This window comes from Melopsittacus undulatus, chromosome 2 (genome assembly GCF_012275295.1).
Source record: "Melopsittacus undulatus isolate bMelUnd1 chromosome 2, bMelUnd1.mat.Z, whole genome shotgun sequence".
In the NCBI taxonomy this organism is placed as follows: Eukaryota; Metazoa; Chordata; class Aves; order Psittaciformes; family Psittaculidae; genus Melopsittacus; species Melopsittacus undulatus.
This window is the reverse complement of record NC_047528.1, coordinates 102066697-102083818: the sequence shown is the minus strand read 5'-3', so window position 1 is coordinate 102083818 and position 17122 is coordinate 102066697. Positions and strand designations below refer to the sequence as shown.

Below are 17122 nucleotides of genomic sequence, written 5' to 3'. Positions count from 1 at the left end.
TAGGCCTTGGGCATTTCCAAGGGGCAGTCAGTCTCTCCCTTTCGGTGCCCCCAGTAGAAGCAATCCTCTATCCGAACCTGCCTGACCGGCAGCCATGGCAACACGCTGGGATTACCAGACCCAAGCACCTCAGCAGAAGCCACGAGTCTCCCCTCAAATTCCATTTACGGACCGCTGCCGGCCGCCGCCGCTAGCGCTCCCTGGAGGCTCCCCCTACGCTGGGGCTGCCCGGCCCGCATGTGCTCACTTTCCCCTTGCCCTGCCCGGCTCCGGAGCCCCCACCCGGCGCCCCACCACCGCCCACCCTCCCTGTAACCGCCTGCCGGGCCTCACCGCGACTCACCGCTCGCGGGGCGGCTCTCGGGGGCAGCAGCATGCGGCCCGGCGGCTGGCCGCGGGGCTGGGACCGGCTCCGCCTGCCGCCCACCAGCGGGGCTGCTCTAGGAGGCCGGAGAGAGGCGAACGGCTTTCCCCTCCCAAGCCAAGCTCCTTCCCGGAGCAGCCGCCGGGGAAACGGGGATGGCCCCTTCCCTCACAGCCCCCAACCCCGAGCCTCCTGGGCCGCCTACCTGGCTAGGTGGTGGCCTGCAGCCCGCCGGACCCCCAGCTCGGCGCGGGCCTTTCCTCCCGCGCTGCGCAGCGGCGGCTGGAGCGAGGCCCCGGTGCCCGCGGCTGCCCCCGCCGCCCGCTGGGGAGCGCGCCCCCCGAGGGGCCCTTCTCCGGCTGGGGCCGAGAGCCGGCCCCAGCACCGGGAGCCTGTATGGGGAATCAAGCGCATTCAAGTTCCTCCGGCGAGCCGGGCGGCGGCAGAGCTTCAGCTTCAGTCAGGGTCATCCCCAGCGGTAACCGGGTCCCTGCGACGCCGCGATGTTAATTTTTACCAGGAAGCTCCCAGGAACCTCTGGGAAAGGTCTGGGACATCTCATCTCAACCAGCCCTCAAGCCGATTAAAATTGTATTCCTTTCAAAGGAAGCTTGTAGAGGCAGGCTTCATCTCTTTGGAAATTCAATTAATTCCTTGAATGCTTTCACCCAGGAACACGCTGATGTATTCGAATAGCCAGGTCTACCTTTGAATATACAGTCATTTACATTAAATAGCAATGTTGTTGGCAGCTGCTGCCATCAGTACTTACCTGAAGGAGGTTTTAAAATTGGAAACACATGTAGGCTTTACACGAGGTTAGCTGGAAGCTTTCCCGGCTTGAAATAACGCAAGAGCGCGGTGGGAAGGAAGACGGCTCACGGCAAGAACGCCGGCAAACCCGAGAATAAAGGCTTTTGGCGTGCCTGGTCCTACGGGTTTGGGCACCATCCACGAGATCCTCCCAGCCAATGCTCTTTACAGAGCTCGCTACACTTTATAAAGTAGAGGAGAGGTGTGCACTTACCAGTTGTCAGCACACCAGATCTTTTAAGTCATCCGAGCAAGGGGGACAGGACTTGCCGCTTATCAGGGCCGCTTAGGCTGCTATCGGCCTTACTCCCGCCCGGCGGTGTTTATCGTAAGGACAAATAAGAGAGCTGGTTCCAGCTGAGCCCCGTCTGCAAAAGAAAACGTAAAAAGAAGCACGTTGTGTGTTTAGACAGAGGTAATACTCAGCTCGAGTCTACTGGTTCCTCCTCAAATTAAAAAGCCAAAGCCTTCCAGGGGGAGGAGGGACTCACGTGAAGAAAACTAAAACGCTGCTCCGTCTCCCTCAATAATGACCGTATCTTCTCTGACTGACTTCGGCTGCAGCCACTGTTTCTCTTTCCTCCTCCCCTGGGCCGGAGCCGTCCCTCTCCGCGCCCGCCCCGCCAGCCCAGGGGGGGCGGGAGACCCACAAAGCGAGGGGTAGAGCCTCCCTCAACCCCCTCTGAACCTTTCCCACCCCACCAGTGCTTCCCCAGCCTCCAGGAATTAACAAATAACAAACTGATTGTTACCTAGGGGAGAAAAGAGGAGGGGGAACCAAGCAAGCTGAAAGCCACAGAGGTTATTTCAGGTGCAGGATTCTCCTTCCCCCAGTACCTCGCTCCCTTCTGGCCAAGCCCCAGCGAACGCCATTAGGGGATCAACTACCCCCCTGAAGAGCTCCAAAAGCGGAACCCCACCCTGTACGACCAGCACAGGAGGGAGTCATGGGGCTCCTGGAAAACTCTTCACACTATGACAGCCAGCCACGCGGGCCTGGGTGTTACTGTTTGGAAATGAAAGTTAATAAGTAATTCTGTCAATGATAAAGGGGGTGGGGAAAAAATATCATTTTACCTGGATTACTGTGCTGCGTCAATGTGGTATTTTGCTAGAAGAAGTCTGAGAGGTTATTAATAATCTAATTGTTCTCTTTCAAATGTAATCCTGCCCACTTTTAACCCAACAATTTTCTATATTTTTGTGGTATGCCTTTAGCATTGTATCAGAACAAGATGCTTCCTTTATTGGAAGAGCAGCTCTTGGGGTTTTGGTGACTGTCACTGGGAATGACCAGAGGTGGAGTCTCTTCTCTGCAGCAGTTTTATACAGCCTACATGTAACAAAAATAACAGATTCAAAGCAGGGAATTTTTAGCTATTCTTAAGGGACTATCCCACTCTGTAGCCTGCTGAGATGGCTTTCAGTGTGTTTTGGGCTGGGAACCAAAGTTTGGTTCTCTGTAATTTGTCTTACTTTGGGCTGAAAATACCTTCATACATTTGCCCCCTTCTCCCAAGAGATTCCGCAGGTCTTCATCCTTCACATCCTGGTCTTTACAAAACCTGGTTACTTCAAAGTATATAGCTAAACTACCTGCCTTCTAAAATTAGTTTAACTCTATTACATGTTTTTCCTATTAGCTCTCATCTCTTCTGTCCTTATCCTTCAACTCATCTAAGTATGACAAGCACAAAATCAACTAAAAAAAAACCAAAAAAAAATCATTAAGGTTGCACAATGAAGGAGTCAGAAGTTAGGAAATACCAGAAGATGGGTTATGTGACCTCACATCCACCCCCTTGCTTATACTCAGTCTTAAATTGTGTAGTCCAGTATTATTTTGTGCTGGCCTTGCTTTATTTTGCATGCCTCGCCTTTGTTTAGGATACAGGATGAACTTACTCTCAGGATGTGCCAGATTTTTGCAGAACAAGATGCTGAGACTATTCACCACAGAGAAGTGTAGGAAACCTTGAGGAAATGGATGCTATTCCTGCCTCTGTTCCAGACAGGATGCATGTGCTGCAGCTGCATCTTTTGTGCATGAGTTCATGGGCATGAGCTCATTTCACACTAGCTAACCTGGGTATTAATAACAGTCTAACATGAATCTTTGGGCAGGCTGAAAAACACATGGGAGAAGAATATGGAACATGCTGTTAGCAGGGCTGAGCCACTGGCTCAGAGAGACCAATCTAAGTCACTGATGCATCTCTGAAGCTAGTTAGACATATTCAATGTTGCTATGGGGATACTATGTGATGACTTAGAAGTCATTTGATTTTACAGCTGGCTGTAAGTTATGTGCTTGTCAGTTTTCTGCAAGTCTTGCACAAGGTGTTTAGGTCTAGGAAGATCTAAGCATCACATTTGCAGACAAAGTCCATAGGTGATGTAGTGCTGTGAACAGAGGACCTGTTGCTCACAGTTTTATTCCCTTGCTTAAAGGCAGCATGTGTAAGAAATTCAAGGGATTGTATCTAAGACATTGGAATACATCTCTATTTGCAAAAAACTGCAAAATCCCAAATTCCAACTACATTGGTCAGGCAATATAATAGTCTAATTTGTAATAATGTAATTTCACTTCAGTATCTTCTGGCAACTGTAACTGTCCACGACCATCAACAGAATGAAAGCTGGTGTTTATTGTCATCTAAATATGTTGAACTAAATCCAACGATTCAATGGCAATTTGAACAATTAATACAGTGCAAAAAAAGTTTAGCTCCTTGGTATTTTCAAAAGGATCTGCACAAGCAAGAAGTTAGTAACTCATCTGCAACACCGATGAATTTACTTGGCAGAAAGTATAAGGAATCACTTATCTGGGATATAGTCTATTGCACACAAATGGTGTCAGCAATGATTTGACAACAATGAGTAGCTTTCAAAATGCTTTGGAAGATGATGACTAGCAGGAAGGCAAATGAATGCTCCTGCAAGCAAAAACAATGCATGTGAACAAAAAGTCAACGGATTTTTTTTGCTATTTCAGTACAAAATCAACTCTCCCAAGACACAAACTTCTCCCAAACCAAACCTAAAAGCCACAGAAACCTTTAAATGCAAAATAACTAAAATAAATCTAGATAAAATGGACTAATATTTTACCTCCTGGAGAAACCATGTGCCTCCTGAGCTAAACTAAAAAACAAAGGAAAATGCTACAGTCAGGCTGTACCTCGCATGAAAAACTGGAGAAAACAAAGAGAAAAATTACAGGAAATGGAAGGAAAAACTGTTGAACATGGGAAAAGCAAAACTGAAGAGAATATGGAATAAACAGAATGGAAAGTTGCTGCATCATAAAAGTGATTTCCTCTCCAGCAATCCAATAAGCAAGATGAGTAATCAGGCTCTGTGTACACAATGCACTATTCAGTCTATCATACACTACACCTCTGGTCCTAGAATTAAAATGCAACGGAACTGTCCCCCTTTATTAATTACTTTACGAGATTAATGCATTTATAGAAATACAGACTGTCACAACATCCCTTCTCCACTCATTTTCCTCTTTACTACCTACCATCACAGTCTGATCTTAATCTTCTTAATGTCACACCATGAGAAGAGTGCCAAGTCCCATACATTCCCAAATCTCTGCTACTGAGCTCCAAAGTCTATCTCAGCACAACTCTGTTTCACAGAATTTCTCTCAGTCCCTGTGCCCTATATGCTAGGGGACTGCTCTCCACTGCACTGACTGTTCAAGCTGCAGTAAGCACCAGGCCTCACGTAGCTTGTTTAGTCACCCATTTGTGATTGCATGATAGCTCTTCCAGAGACTCTTTGCCAGGAGACAACTTGCTAAAGCATGTCTCAGAAGCTTTGAAAAACCTGGTTAGTTGCTGTAGGGTGTCTCATAGGAACCCATAGCATGTTCATAGCATGCAACCCCCACCTCGTTCAAGGTCACATTTTCAAGACCTGGTTGAAAGCTACAGTAGGCTGTGACTGCTCTCATGGTCTCTAGGGACTGTTTTTTTCCTGGGAAGTGCAGAGTGCTTTCTCCTGCCCCAGGCTGTGCAGTGCTGCTGTATTCGGCCTGGGAGAGAGGACACAAGCAAACAAAGCACAGGACACAAGAAATGTCCCGAAGGTAACCTGGGTAGGCTGAGACAGCCTCCTTGCCAGCCAATCCAATGCAATCTGAAGTGGCAAGCACATTAGGAAGTGTTATTTGCCAACCAGAGTGAAGCCCTCAGGGCATGTAGCTATACATAAGAGAATCTGCAAGCCCATAAAGAAATACATTATCCGATAGGCACTAAACATCCCTATGCTTCACTAGGCACGTGCAGAGGAAGAAATAGGTCAAAACACACCCACCTGAAGAGCATTGCAAGCAAAACAGCAGGAAGGAGAAGGGGAAACAGTTTGCAAAATTATGGAAAATGAGTCCTGAGCTAGTGGTTTTCATCAGATCAAAAGCAACATTAAACTGCAGATTCCTCTCCTCCACTTGTTACCTTGTTTCCAGCTGCCAAGTTTCCCACTTGTCCCCCCCATCCTTAAAATGGATGACAGTATACTGGCATGACTCCACCTCTACATGCATCTAAAGGTAACCCAAAGTGAATCTTCACAGCACTGAAAGCAGCCCTTCCCACAGGGAAAAGGGACAAGAGTTGGTACTTCCTCCCCTGTTAGGAAACATAGGTCTCAAGACCCAGGTCATCCACCTGACAGACACATGGCAGTACCCTCCCTGTAGCTCACAGGCACACAGTGGACTGCTGTTCACAGAGGATGCTGGCTGTCATCCGGCATGAGGGAAGAATGGGAGGAGAGAGGTGAGGTGGTGCACAGGAGGAGCAACCAGCTGGGGGAAGCAGAGGGAGAGGGCAGTCTGCTTCTAGGTCACAGTCCAGGTGCTAAATGCAGATGGGCTTTGAGCTCAGAGAACACGAAGTCCTTGAACCTGGGGCTCCGGGTCCCTACCCCACTTAACCTTGTGTACTCAGACAACTGACATAAGCCTCTTTTGGAAGATGAAATACCTGTTCCTTTTATGATTCCTACAGTACTATGCCAGAATTCATTGCTCCTTGTCTCCTTTCCAAGGACAGGCCAGCATGTGAAATACCTTTACAATTTTAAGCACAGCTTAATGCCCAGTTTCTTTCTGTGCATTTTTTAAAAGATCTCTCTGTTATTCCCATAGACTCCCCATTGCGCAGCCTATCATTCCAGCCTCCAGATTACCAACTTTCTGTGTCCTGCTGGCTTCACCTGTACAGCTGAGTCATTATTACAAGCACTAAGGCAGCTACTGAAGGTCTGAGATACACAACCTTTCAGCTTCAAACTCTTCTTTGTCCAGTGTTAACTGGCTTAGATTCCTTTACTGGTTTGTAGCAGTAGTTTTTCCACGAGATCCTCTTCAGATTGTGTCTGTGCTTGAAATATGATGCAGCAAGAGAAGATACAGAACAGGGTTATAAAAGTGATCAAATAGCTGTGATTAGACTCCAAGAAGGGTGAGAAGGCCAGGTGAGGCATTATAAGTCAGGAGTGGTGTAACAGAAGCTGCTTAGAAACCTTGTCATACATGAACAGCAGGCTAATTTCAACAAGAGACAGGCTAAGAAGAGTACTCTACATGTTTCTTAGAGTCAAGAGTTCAAGCTGCACTCAGCCTTGAATGTAGGTGCAACAGCTGGGAATATTTTATGTGCATTTCTTCCCAAAACTGACTTACCCACTTATGACTTCTGCTAGATAATGACCATTGCTACAGGCCAGTCACTTGCAACACGTTGGAATAATCCAGTTGATACCCCCATAAAATAGAGCTAGTGGTGTGGGAGAGGGAGTCCTTCCTTCACAGCACTCCAGGTTAACAAAGCAGCCCTACAGCAGAAAAGGTTGTCTTGGTCTCCATAACCCAGGAAAACAATAGCTCATCAAGTGAGCTCTTCTATTTTACTGCTCTACTCCTGTTCCAAATGGAAGCCGTATCTGACCTGTGTGAATATGACCAATAGGCCAATATCCCAAGATATTTGCAATCTTACCACATTACTTCAGTGTTTAGTCATTGCATCCAGATCCATGGAAAACATCAAGTGATCTTTGTAAGTGATTAAAAAATAAGCCATTTGTCACTCAACTCATCATCTAACTCATCATAAAATTTACCATTGTACTTGAACAGGAAGCTCCACTTCCAGCAGCCCAGACCACCTGCTCAGAGCCTTTGTTTTTTGGTGGGTACTTGTTTCTGATGCAGACCCTCATTGAAATCTGGCTTTTCTGGTTTGCAGCTAAAATATAATGGTGCAAGAAGAGGTCTGTCACTGAAATGTTATTATAGAAACACTACTGGGAATTGTGCCAAGGTCAGCTTCAGCTTCCCAGATACTATTTGGGAAACAAATACTTCTAACAGTAAACTTGGGCCCAGCTAGCCATGTGTACAATAGCTGCCACATTTCTTCTCAGTAGTCAACATAAAGAGACAATCCCAAGTTAGTAAGTAATAAAGATACTCAAAAAAGCTGGTCACAGAAAACAGCACTGGGTTGAGTTCTCAGCAACTGTTTCCATTTACATCGAACAGAATGACAAACAGAAGCAGATTGGTAACTAAATTTTCAACTTCAGAAGGGAAAATTGTAAAATTAAGGAATATCATTAGTGAATGTACCTGGACTGAAGAGCTGAGAGACTTGAATGTGGAGGAAGATTAGAATAAATCTACCTCAAAGGTATAAAACTATTCCATGTATATATCCAAGCAAAAGAAAAATCTTCTTGGGAGCACTTTAGGCCTGAATAGGTAGGTGGAAAAAAAACACCATAGAGAGTTTCTTAGGAGTTACAAATAGTAAACAGTCCTGGTCAGTAAAGATATGGTGTAGAGACAGATGCATAGGATTGAGGCTGGATTTGTCAGAAGTCCAATGAGCAAGGACATACAAAAGATGATTGAAGTAAACAACAAATAAATCTTCAGCCATTCACAGAAAAGGAGAACAAGCCTTAGGTAAGATAGTATTTCTCTGCTAGAGGTAGGGAAGCACTGATGCAGGTGTACCAAATTCTGGTGTTTCCCCCAGAACACAGCATACAATTTGGGTTCTCACACTTGAGAACATAACAGTTCTGGAGAAGATGCAGAGAAGGGTTACACTGAGAATAGCCAGCCTGTCAGCTTGTGAGAGCAGCTAAACAATGCTGGCAGGAGAACAAAGGGGTACAGACTGGCTGCAAATTTAATGAATTCCTTGCCATAGCAGAAGCCTGGAGACTTGGTGCCCTTGGTCCACAGCACATTATCCTTTAGCTCTCTAGCCTTGTCCTAGAAGCCTTATGTTTGTTGTAAAGCATTGGCACAATATAAATGGATGGACTATGAAGGAGATGTTTTATGGATATTTTGAACAAGAAACTTGCCATGCAAAGTTGCATGGCTATGCCACAGACCTTCCAAGCCCCTGAGCACTACAGCTCTTTTGGTGCAAAATGTCTCCCCCTCTCTTCACATCTGCTCCCATAAAGAACTCCACCCTGTTAACATCATCCTCAGGTCTGGCAGCCATTGCCTTTTCTCTTGCTAGAGAAAACATCCCATTTTTGGGAAACCCACTTGTACCCACCTTTTCTGGGGCACTCCCTGTCCTTAAAGGCATGGACATTCCTCTAGCCTTTTCCCACCTTGTGGGATAAAGCCTACTTAAGTATGCCAGCCAAGAATCAGAGTCTGGGGCTCTTTCGTCTCTCACACCTACAAGGAACAAGACAACTACCCTTCTGGATACTTAAAAATGTCCACCTGCTTATTACATGTAGTTACTTATGGTAGGAGGACTGAATCAGATTATGCCAGTGGTCTTTTTGGTCTTGATGAGCACTTCTTAACAGTGAGACTGGAAGTTGCAGAAAATCATAAGAAGAATCATAAGTGAAGTTCAGGCGATGACCATTGCCGCAGAAGGAGGGGCAAGAAGCCCTGCTAATTTCCTGTTAATTGGCATAAATAAATCTGAAGCAGATACCTGTACTCTTGGCAGATGGGTCTCAGTATGCCTCTCACCCTGTCTTTTCCTCCATGGTATTTTTGTTCATGCTCTGGATCAGCATTATAAACAGGAAAATTATGGTGATCCACTTGAAGTCAATGAAAACAAAAAACATCCAGCAATTCAGGATACAATAAAAAGGTGATGTCCCCAATCCAGACTCTCTGCAGTGCTTAGCAAAACTGTGCTGTACAAATAATTTAAATGAGCCTTTAGCTCAGCAGAGGAGTCTTGCCTGCTCAGTCAGCTCTCACTGGGTAAAGGCTAACAGCACTGGCAGCAGCTTTTAAGCAGCTCAGATAGTCCCTTCCCTCTGCACTGACCTTGGCACACGTTTGAACTACACACTACCAACTATACTCTACTGCAGGCATATTTTAACCTTGATCCTTAACTAAATGTGGACTCTTCTGGCAGCAGAGGTGAATCTGGAACACTCAGAACTGAGTTCTAATCTCCATGGAGATAACCCTTTGGAAAACAGAACAACGGGATTGGAAGTAAGACTGTTCTTTTGTCATTAACAGTTATCTCCTTCAACTAACAGAAAAGTTCAGGGAGCGGCTCTCCTCCCCTGCAGTTGCCTCTGCAGGGAGCACAGGGTCAGGTTACTCTTCAGAGCTTGTTTTAGGAGCTACCTTGGAAGCAGCCTCACCAGCACTCACTTAGTATGACTCCGGCACAGTGATGCCACTGAGGCTTCATAGTCTTGTTACAGAAACCATGATGTTTTACTTGGTTTTATTTAGCTGCAAGGGAGATTTAGAAAACAGATAAATTAATATCACTTGTCACTATAGCCTACTGGATATTTTTAGTGTTCTCTTAAAATTTATGCAAGCATCTTCCAGTGTTAAGAATCTTCCACAAAATGAATGTAACAATGCTGTAATGTGCTACTCTGAGTGGAAAAAATTTGCTTTCTAAGAACAAAAAAAGTGGCCTGTTTGCCATCTTCAAAACATATGCCTGGCTGCGTCTTGAACCAATACACCAAACTGCTGCCACATAAGCGATGACATATATCTTGATTTTTCAGGTCTCTCAGACCAGTAGGCAAACAGAGAAAGAAGAAGGGAAAGAAAAAGGGTGGCTTAAAAATATTACACAAACAAAACAAAATTGTTGGAAAGGATTGGGTTTTATTTTGACATTGCACAGGTTTAGTTTGTTTTGGGTTTTTTTAATCAAATACTGGGTTTTGACAATAACTTCTACATATGTCCAAAGTGTCATAAAAAATGAGAGTTTGAGCCAACACTGCAATTCAGACACATCATGGGTCCAGATCAGTCTTCAGTTGCTGGAATCTACCGGTCCTGTGGACAACTGTCAGATGCTCTGAAAGCATTTCACAGTTTAGGAATAAGATCAGGGCAAGCTGTGGCTATAAAGCTGAGGAAAGGTGTCAGTACTGTTTTAAGTCAGTGTAGATGTGACATCACTGAGACATCATGGGGCAGAAATTCTGTGAGATTTATATTAGCTGCATCTGACCTTGCAGCCAGTCACGGCTGGCAACTTTCCTCTGATACTCAGTCATCATTATGCAGACCACTTGCTTTTTCTCATCTACAATTACAGTTGTTAGGGAACTTTTAATGAATACATTTTAAATCAAAGACAAAAGGCACTTTTCCCTTGGGATCCTGCTTGAACTCTTGCTGTTTTACTCACTGAGCTCCTCAGAAGTCCAGTAGATAGACTCTGGGGAGTGCTTCTGTTGTCTTGGACCACAGACAGCCTACAAAGCAGATTTGTTTCTTCTAAAGTTAGAAATATCAGGAGCCTTACAGATCCTGGCAGCCCTCTCAGGAAGGATTTTTATATTCCTTGCCCCGATAGTCTAGAAATCAGAGAATCACAGATGCTCCCCTCCATCTCCTGCTATCCCACTACAAAAAAGGGAACAATGAAGTCCCAACTTCTGTGCTGAACCCAGGGGCTTTTGAAATTGGAAGCCTGCACTCTCTTCATCTGCCTCAGTCCTAATTTGTTGAAATTGGCAAACCAGTGTTTTTCAGATTGCTGTTCTGTGGGGAGCTTCATAATTATATTTCACTGCAGTTTGGAATGAAAACGGAATATTAGAATTTGCTGATTTGCAAATCTCTTTCTGCCCCTGGTTTGGGAAGTGTCAGAATTATGTCTGTGGAAGGACAACTGGCAAATACGAGCCTGAAACACAAGTAATTAATAACTGAAGATAGTACAGTGGCTAGTTTGAAGAGGAAAAGCCTCTGACAGATTAAAACATATGCATTTCAAAAAATGTTCTTAACTTTTGCCATGAGAATAGAAGAGATTTAAAGATAAAAACAATATTAAAACTATAGTGGAAAAAAAAGCATGTGGAGATTTGCAAAAATATATCTAGTTGCTCACTGTTACAGCATTTCACCTCACCACTTTAGCACTTTTTTAGGCATCGGTTTGACTGAAATTTTGAAAATGCAATGTTTGGCTGTTGAGCTGATTTAATTTAGCAAATCCAGCTTACCCTAAATAACAGGAAGAGGAGAAAGCAAGCAAACAAACAAACAAAAAAACCAACCCATGCTTTTGACTATGAAATACTTTCTTACACTCACATACCATAAGCCAGAATTCAGAGAGCCTCAATTAGATTATTTTGTCTACCAGCATCTTTAAGATGAAGTCAAAGGCAACAAAGGGACAGCCAAGATGATTTAAATTATGGGCAAGAAAAAAGAATGCAGATCTGATCATTCTGATATTTGTGGTCTAAAACAATTCTATTCCCATGCATGTGGTTAAATTCTATACTGTGGACTTCAAACAAACTTTTCTTTTTTTTTCATAAAAGCAAAAAAATTAAGAATGAAAGATGCTCCACTTCAGAGTAAGCACTTATCTGATTAGCACATTTTATTTTATTTTATGCCTGCTGAAAAGGAACAGAAAATGTAATTGCCAGTGTAAAAAAGAGAAATAATCCATGGTTGGGATCCAGTCCATGGACCTCTCTTCTCCCCTTAGTTGATAAAGCAATTGTGGTTGTTATACTTCCAACTAAACAAGCAACTTCTTTCGGAAAAATTGTTTGTGCTTACTACATGTGTTTACCATGTTCCCTTGCAGGTTTCACCAACGCAGGACAGTCAGATTGACATTTACTAATACTTGGGTTGATCGGTGTTTTCAGCTATGGTAAGAAAAGCTTTTTCAACTATGGGAAGAAAATATTCATGCTATTTGTTAAACAAAACCACAACCCCCCTCCCCCCGACTTACTCAGAATAGATATTTTTTTGCTATGCCTGGAGGCTCAGCTGCATCTAATGGTTTATCTTGCTACATGTTTTATCCCTGAGCACAATATGGTCAATTGTCAATATCAAATCTGCCAATAATTTACCTTGTAAAAAGCAGAACACCCAAACTTAATTATAAGAAACAATAGCACATTTGTAGATTAATGAAGTATGTTTGATTAGTTTATCTGTCCTGTTCTTCAGCTGCCTTCAAGGAAATCTTGATACTGGAAGTTTGCTCATTTGTAATTACTGCTGTTTTGCAGAAAAAAATTACAGGTGGATTTGCAGAATCTTTGCTCAAAATTGGTTTTAGATGTCTTATATGAATGCAATCACCAAGAAACAAACAGAAGCCCCCAAAACCAAGGGAGGCAAGCTCAATATATAGTTAGAGCTTTGCTCAAAAATGGACCTTGACTGTTTACAGTAATGTAACAGTTGCTCCTGGTAGGTCACTTGTGATAACACATGAAACATTTTGTGGTGTGCAAGCAGGCATGGGTATGTGTTGGAATGGGGAGATGACAAAAACAAGAAGGAGCTCCCCAGTAAAACTTTGAATGGGGAAATGACATGACTCAGATTTTCGAGAATTCCAAACTGTAGAAACATGTTCCTGGGGTGACCTAGTAAGTGTTTGTCACAGTCTGTCAAAGTCCTGTTCACTCTCTAAGAAGGAAGTACCTGGAATACATTGTTAATGCAGATAGCTACACAAATAACCAACTTTTCATTGCTTGAATTACTCAGTGAGTGTAAAGTTGTACTGATGATTTCTTCAAATGAAAACACCTTCAGGAAACAAGAGCAATCTGGTCTGTGCCACTTGACCCAGCTGGCTTCTAATGCCAGTAGTGAGAAGTCCATAAAGTTTTGAACACCATCTCCATAGTGCTAGAAGCTTTCAGTGTGCTTCTTATGAGGTGTCCCCACACACCCCTCCTCAGGAAAGGAGGAACTACAATGAACTGAAAAAAAAGCCAACCAGAAGAGTTTGTTTCTCTAACACAGCCTTGGTACATTGCCTAGCCAGCACAGCTTCACAGCCCAGGTATTTCTGTTCAGACTTGGATCTCCCAGTACCATCTACAGCAGATGACCAATCAACACTGGCCAAAGTTTAAAGGAACTTTAATGTTAAATCTGAAAATCAAGTTAACAGTCCTGGGTATTAACATTCTCCCTCTGTCTATGGAGCGGAAGCTCTGAAGGTTTCTACACAGTAAGTAGACACCTTTAAAAAACAGTTACACATGTCTGGAAAAGCCTTAAGCTTTTATTGATCTGTTTTATCCACTGGATCGTGCTTTAGCTCTCTGCAAAGCCACAGGACTTTGTAAGGACTACACACAGATAAGGAACCACATGCATACACCCACTATTTCCTCTCCTCCTTTCATTATGGCCATTTGGGGTTTCAAATCAGACTCATGATTAAGGTAAAGCTGGTATGCCACAAATTTCTCAGCAGTTGAAGGTAAAGCCAATAGAGAAGTCTAGTAAAGTTACTCTAGTCCAGCATTTCCACAAATGAAGAGCTATACTCACTATAGCACCACTTTGTTCTTATTTCTGTTGTCTGTATTTAATCCTATGAGCTGCAACCTACCTCTAATCTTGGGTGACTATTTTCCCTGGCCTTTCAGTAGTCCTGTTCTCTTCCTCTCACCACGCTTCCTCCTTTCTGCTCTGAAGCACACCCATTTTCATACTTCAGTTTTTCTCCTCAGGCATCTTATCTTTCCATATCCTCCCACCACTTTTTTTTAAACCTCCCTACAAAATTAATAACATGTTATAAGAATTGGACAGAAACCAGAAAAAGTATACTTGATAAATTCAGCTTTGGTGCTCTAGCTGCTAAAGGACAGTCAGCCCATGGGACCTGGCTAGAGCCAGTCCAAATTGACCACCTTGAAAAAGTACATAGTGTAGACACTGGGCCTTTAGCATTGTTTAGCTCCACAAATCAATTCCTGTTTGGCAGTGCTCCTCACTATTAGAGACACAGCCATAGTCACCTTGAGGTAAGATAGATCTATATATGCACAAGTATGCAAGTACTGCCTCCATAACTTCCTCTTAGTGAAGACAACAAGGCCTCATTGCTTCCATTGTTTGGAGTTCTTCCAGTCTTTTATTAATAAATGCTTCAAGAACTGGCAATTAATTTAATTCCCTTTTATTTCAAAGGTGATTTTCACTGAAACAGTATTTGAAAATTGGCAGCCAGCAAGGCTTGTACAGACTCACTTCTGTGAGGCAGTGAGTCGAAAATATGGGTTGCTGTGCCCCTCTAAGTACTTCTTGCTGGAAAAGAAGCATATGACCATAGCACACTCTTGTTTTATTTACCAGATAGAATTTCCTGTTGATTTCATAAGCATCTCCTTCCTCTGCTTTGTAGGCTTTTGAAACTGTGAGGACAAATGCCCTTTTCTCAGTTAACGTGCAAATAGAGGATAGCATGAAAATAAGGCTTCTAGTGTTCAAACATAATTATCACATGCAAGTTTGAGAAATATGGTTAAGTATCACACAAAAGGATACCCTAGAGCTATTTCTGTCTTAGTTGGGCTTGTGTGTGTTTGGGTTTGCATTGTTTATTTTTTAAATTATTATTTTGCTGTTATATTTCTCATTGTTGCTTACAAAGTTTCATTTGCAATCATGAGAATTTTACACAAAGTCCCTTCCAGTGACAGGTGCTATTCCTGCAGTATTCTGTAACTCAGAACATTTCTAGTCAGTGAAACATAAGTATCAGTAAGTTATTTCATTCACACAATATTCCCAGAAATACTTTGCCATTATAAAATATTGCACTGTAACGCTGTGCATTCTACAGTAGGCATTAAATCAGGAAGATTCCCAGCTCCTGAAGGAGTGGCCCAAACACATCTCTTCTAATTGTAATATTTGAAGTCTTATAAAAAGTACCAAACACAGTATTGCTTCTGCAAAAACATAGAAAATTTACCTTTAGGCAGCAAACTGTTCCCAAAGCCTCTGACTGAGAAGGAGATCTGGTTTTGCACAATTCACAATTATTCCAATCTTTTATTGTTTTTTTCTGACATTCTTTGCATCTTGATCAGTGTAACCTTCCTCATAGCCTGAATGGGAAAGAATGAATTCTTTATGACAGATTAGTTCTCCACCTTCTGTTAAAAATTTACCTGGGATACAGGCTGCTTTCTGCTGGCATCAGAAATAATACGGTTGCCTGTTGCTTATTTTTCCCATTGCAGAGGACAGATTATACCAAATAGACTCAGCAGTCAGTAAGGTCCCTATGTCACTTCAGATTGCTTGTGAGGTCTAGCATTATGTATCAATAAATGCTCCCAGATTAGGCTATACCTAGGATTGTAGACATCCTCAGGCTTCGACCTGAATTCTGCTCACCAAAAGGGAGAACTGAGCCCTATCTACTGAGCCTGAGTATCTGAGAAGTTGCAGACGCAGCCACAAACTGGTTGTGAAAGTCACACAGGCTCAAGAATAAGACAACCTACTCTCTCCCTTACACAGGTCTTTTCCCTGACTTATATAAATGCATAGGTGCAAATAAACTGTGAAAACTGACCAGGAGATATTGCATTCTAGTCCCTGCTTTGCTGGGGACTCTGATTTTACCTCAAGAAAGTTATGCCACTCTGATTTCAAGTCTCCCCATCCATAAAACTGCAGCCTTCTCTACCATGTTAGCTGCTTTTCTAATTCCTATTCTTATACTGTAATCACTACTATTTTGATTTCCTTTTGTCCAGAAGGAACTAAAGCAAACCCCAAACCCCATACCAAACCCAAGGAGGATCTTAACTCAGATTAAGACAGCCATTATGCTAGTGTAACTTGGGCCAGCTGCAGTAAAGTTTACAGACAAGACCATAGTTAAACAAAAGAAGCTTACCCCAAGTTCTACCTGGAATTGTTCTGTCCTCACTGTTGTTTTAGGTGAGTGCCAACACAATTTCATCACATGCAACATTCTGGTGTATAAGTGTATCTTGTATCTTTTGGGCAACAATAACAGGATGATGCAGGCACACAAATTTCAGTTCAGTATGGAGAAATAGGTTAAGGTATATTAGTCTGATTAATCTTCTATAGTCTGATTTGGTTTAAGCTACGCACTGGGGAAGTGTAGCTATAGTCATGGTACTCCTATATAAATAAGGCTCACATGCCTCCAGGTCCCAACCTTGAGCTCAGAACTTCAGCACTTTTGAGTTATGTGGCTGCTGGCATGGCAGATCGTAGACCTGCTGTAAAGTCCACATAAGCTAACTGACAGTTCCCTCTGCAAGGCCCAGTGGAGAGGAGAGTCTGACAGAGGTTTTGCATTTTACATTTAAGAATGTGTGGCTTTTAGGCTACACTGAGGCCATCAATGAGATTCTAGAATCAGTTCACTCAAACTCTGTTTTGAATGTCATAAATGTCATAAATGTTGCTGCTCACAGAGGATTAGCCATCAAGATTAGATTAAAAGAGGATGGTTACATTCTGTAATTCTTTATGGTTCTCAGCAACATTCACTTTATTCTTCCAGTGTCATGAGAGTGCCTAAATCATGGCTGCTCTTTGCAAGCCCTGCTTTGACACACCTGTACCCCCCTCAGAGAAAC

At 43.1% G+C, this 17122-nt stretch overlaps 1 protein-coding gene across 6 annotated transcripts in view; it reads right to left on the bottom strand.

Annotated features, from left to right (window-relative positions):
• Positions 1-17122, bottom strand: part of ST3GAL6 (ST3 beta-galactoside alpha-2,3-sialyltransferase 6) — a 76957-nt gene that overhangs the window by 46786 nt on the left and 13049 nt on the right. For 2 of the 6 annotated variants that reach the window (XM_005151593.4, XM_005151594.4), the window contains exon 1: positions 1392-1608. The gene's annotated coding sequence lies outside the window, so the exon portion shown is untranslated. Of the gene's footprint in view, positions 1-569; positions 631-1136; positions 1289-1391; positions 1609-1668; positions 1722-17122 lie in introns of those variants that run through there. The other 4 variants (XM_031051260.2, XM_031051261.2, XM_031051263.2 and 1 more) reach the window with 4 other exon arrangements.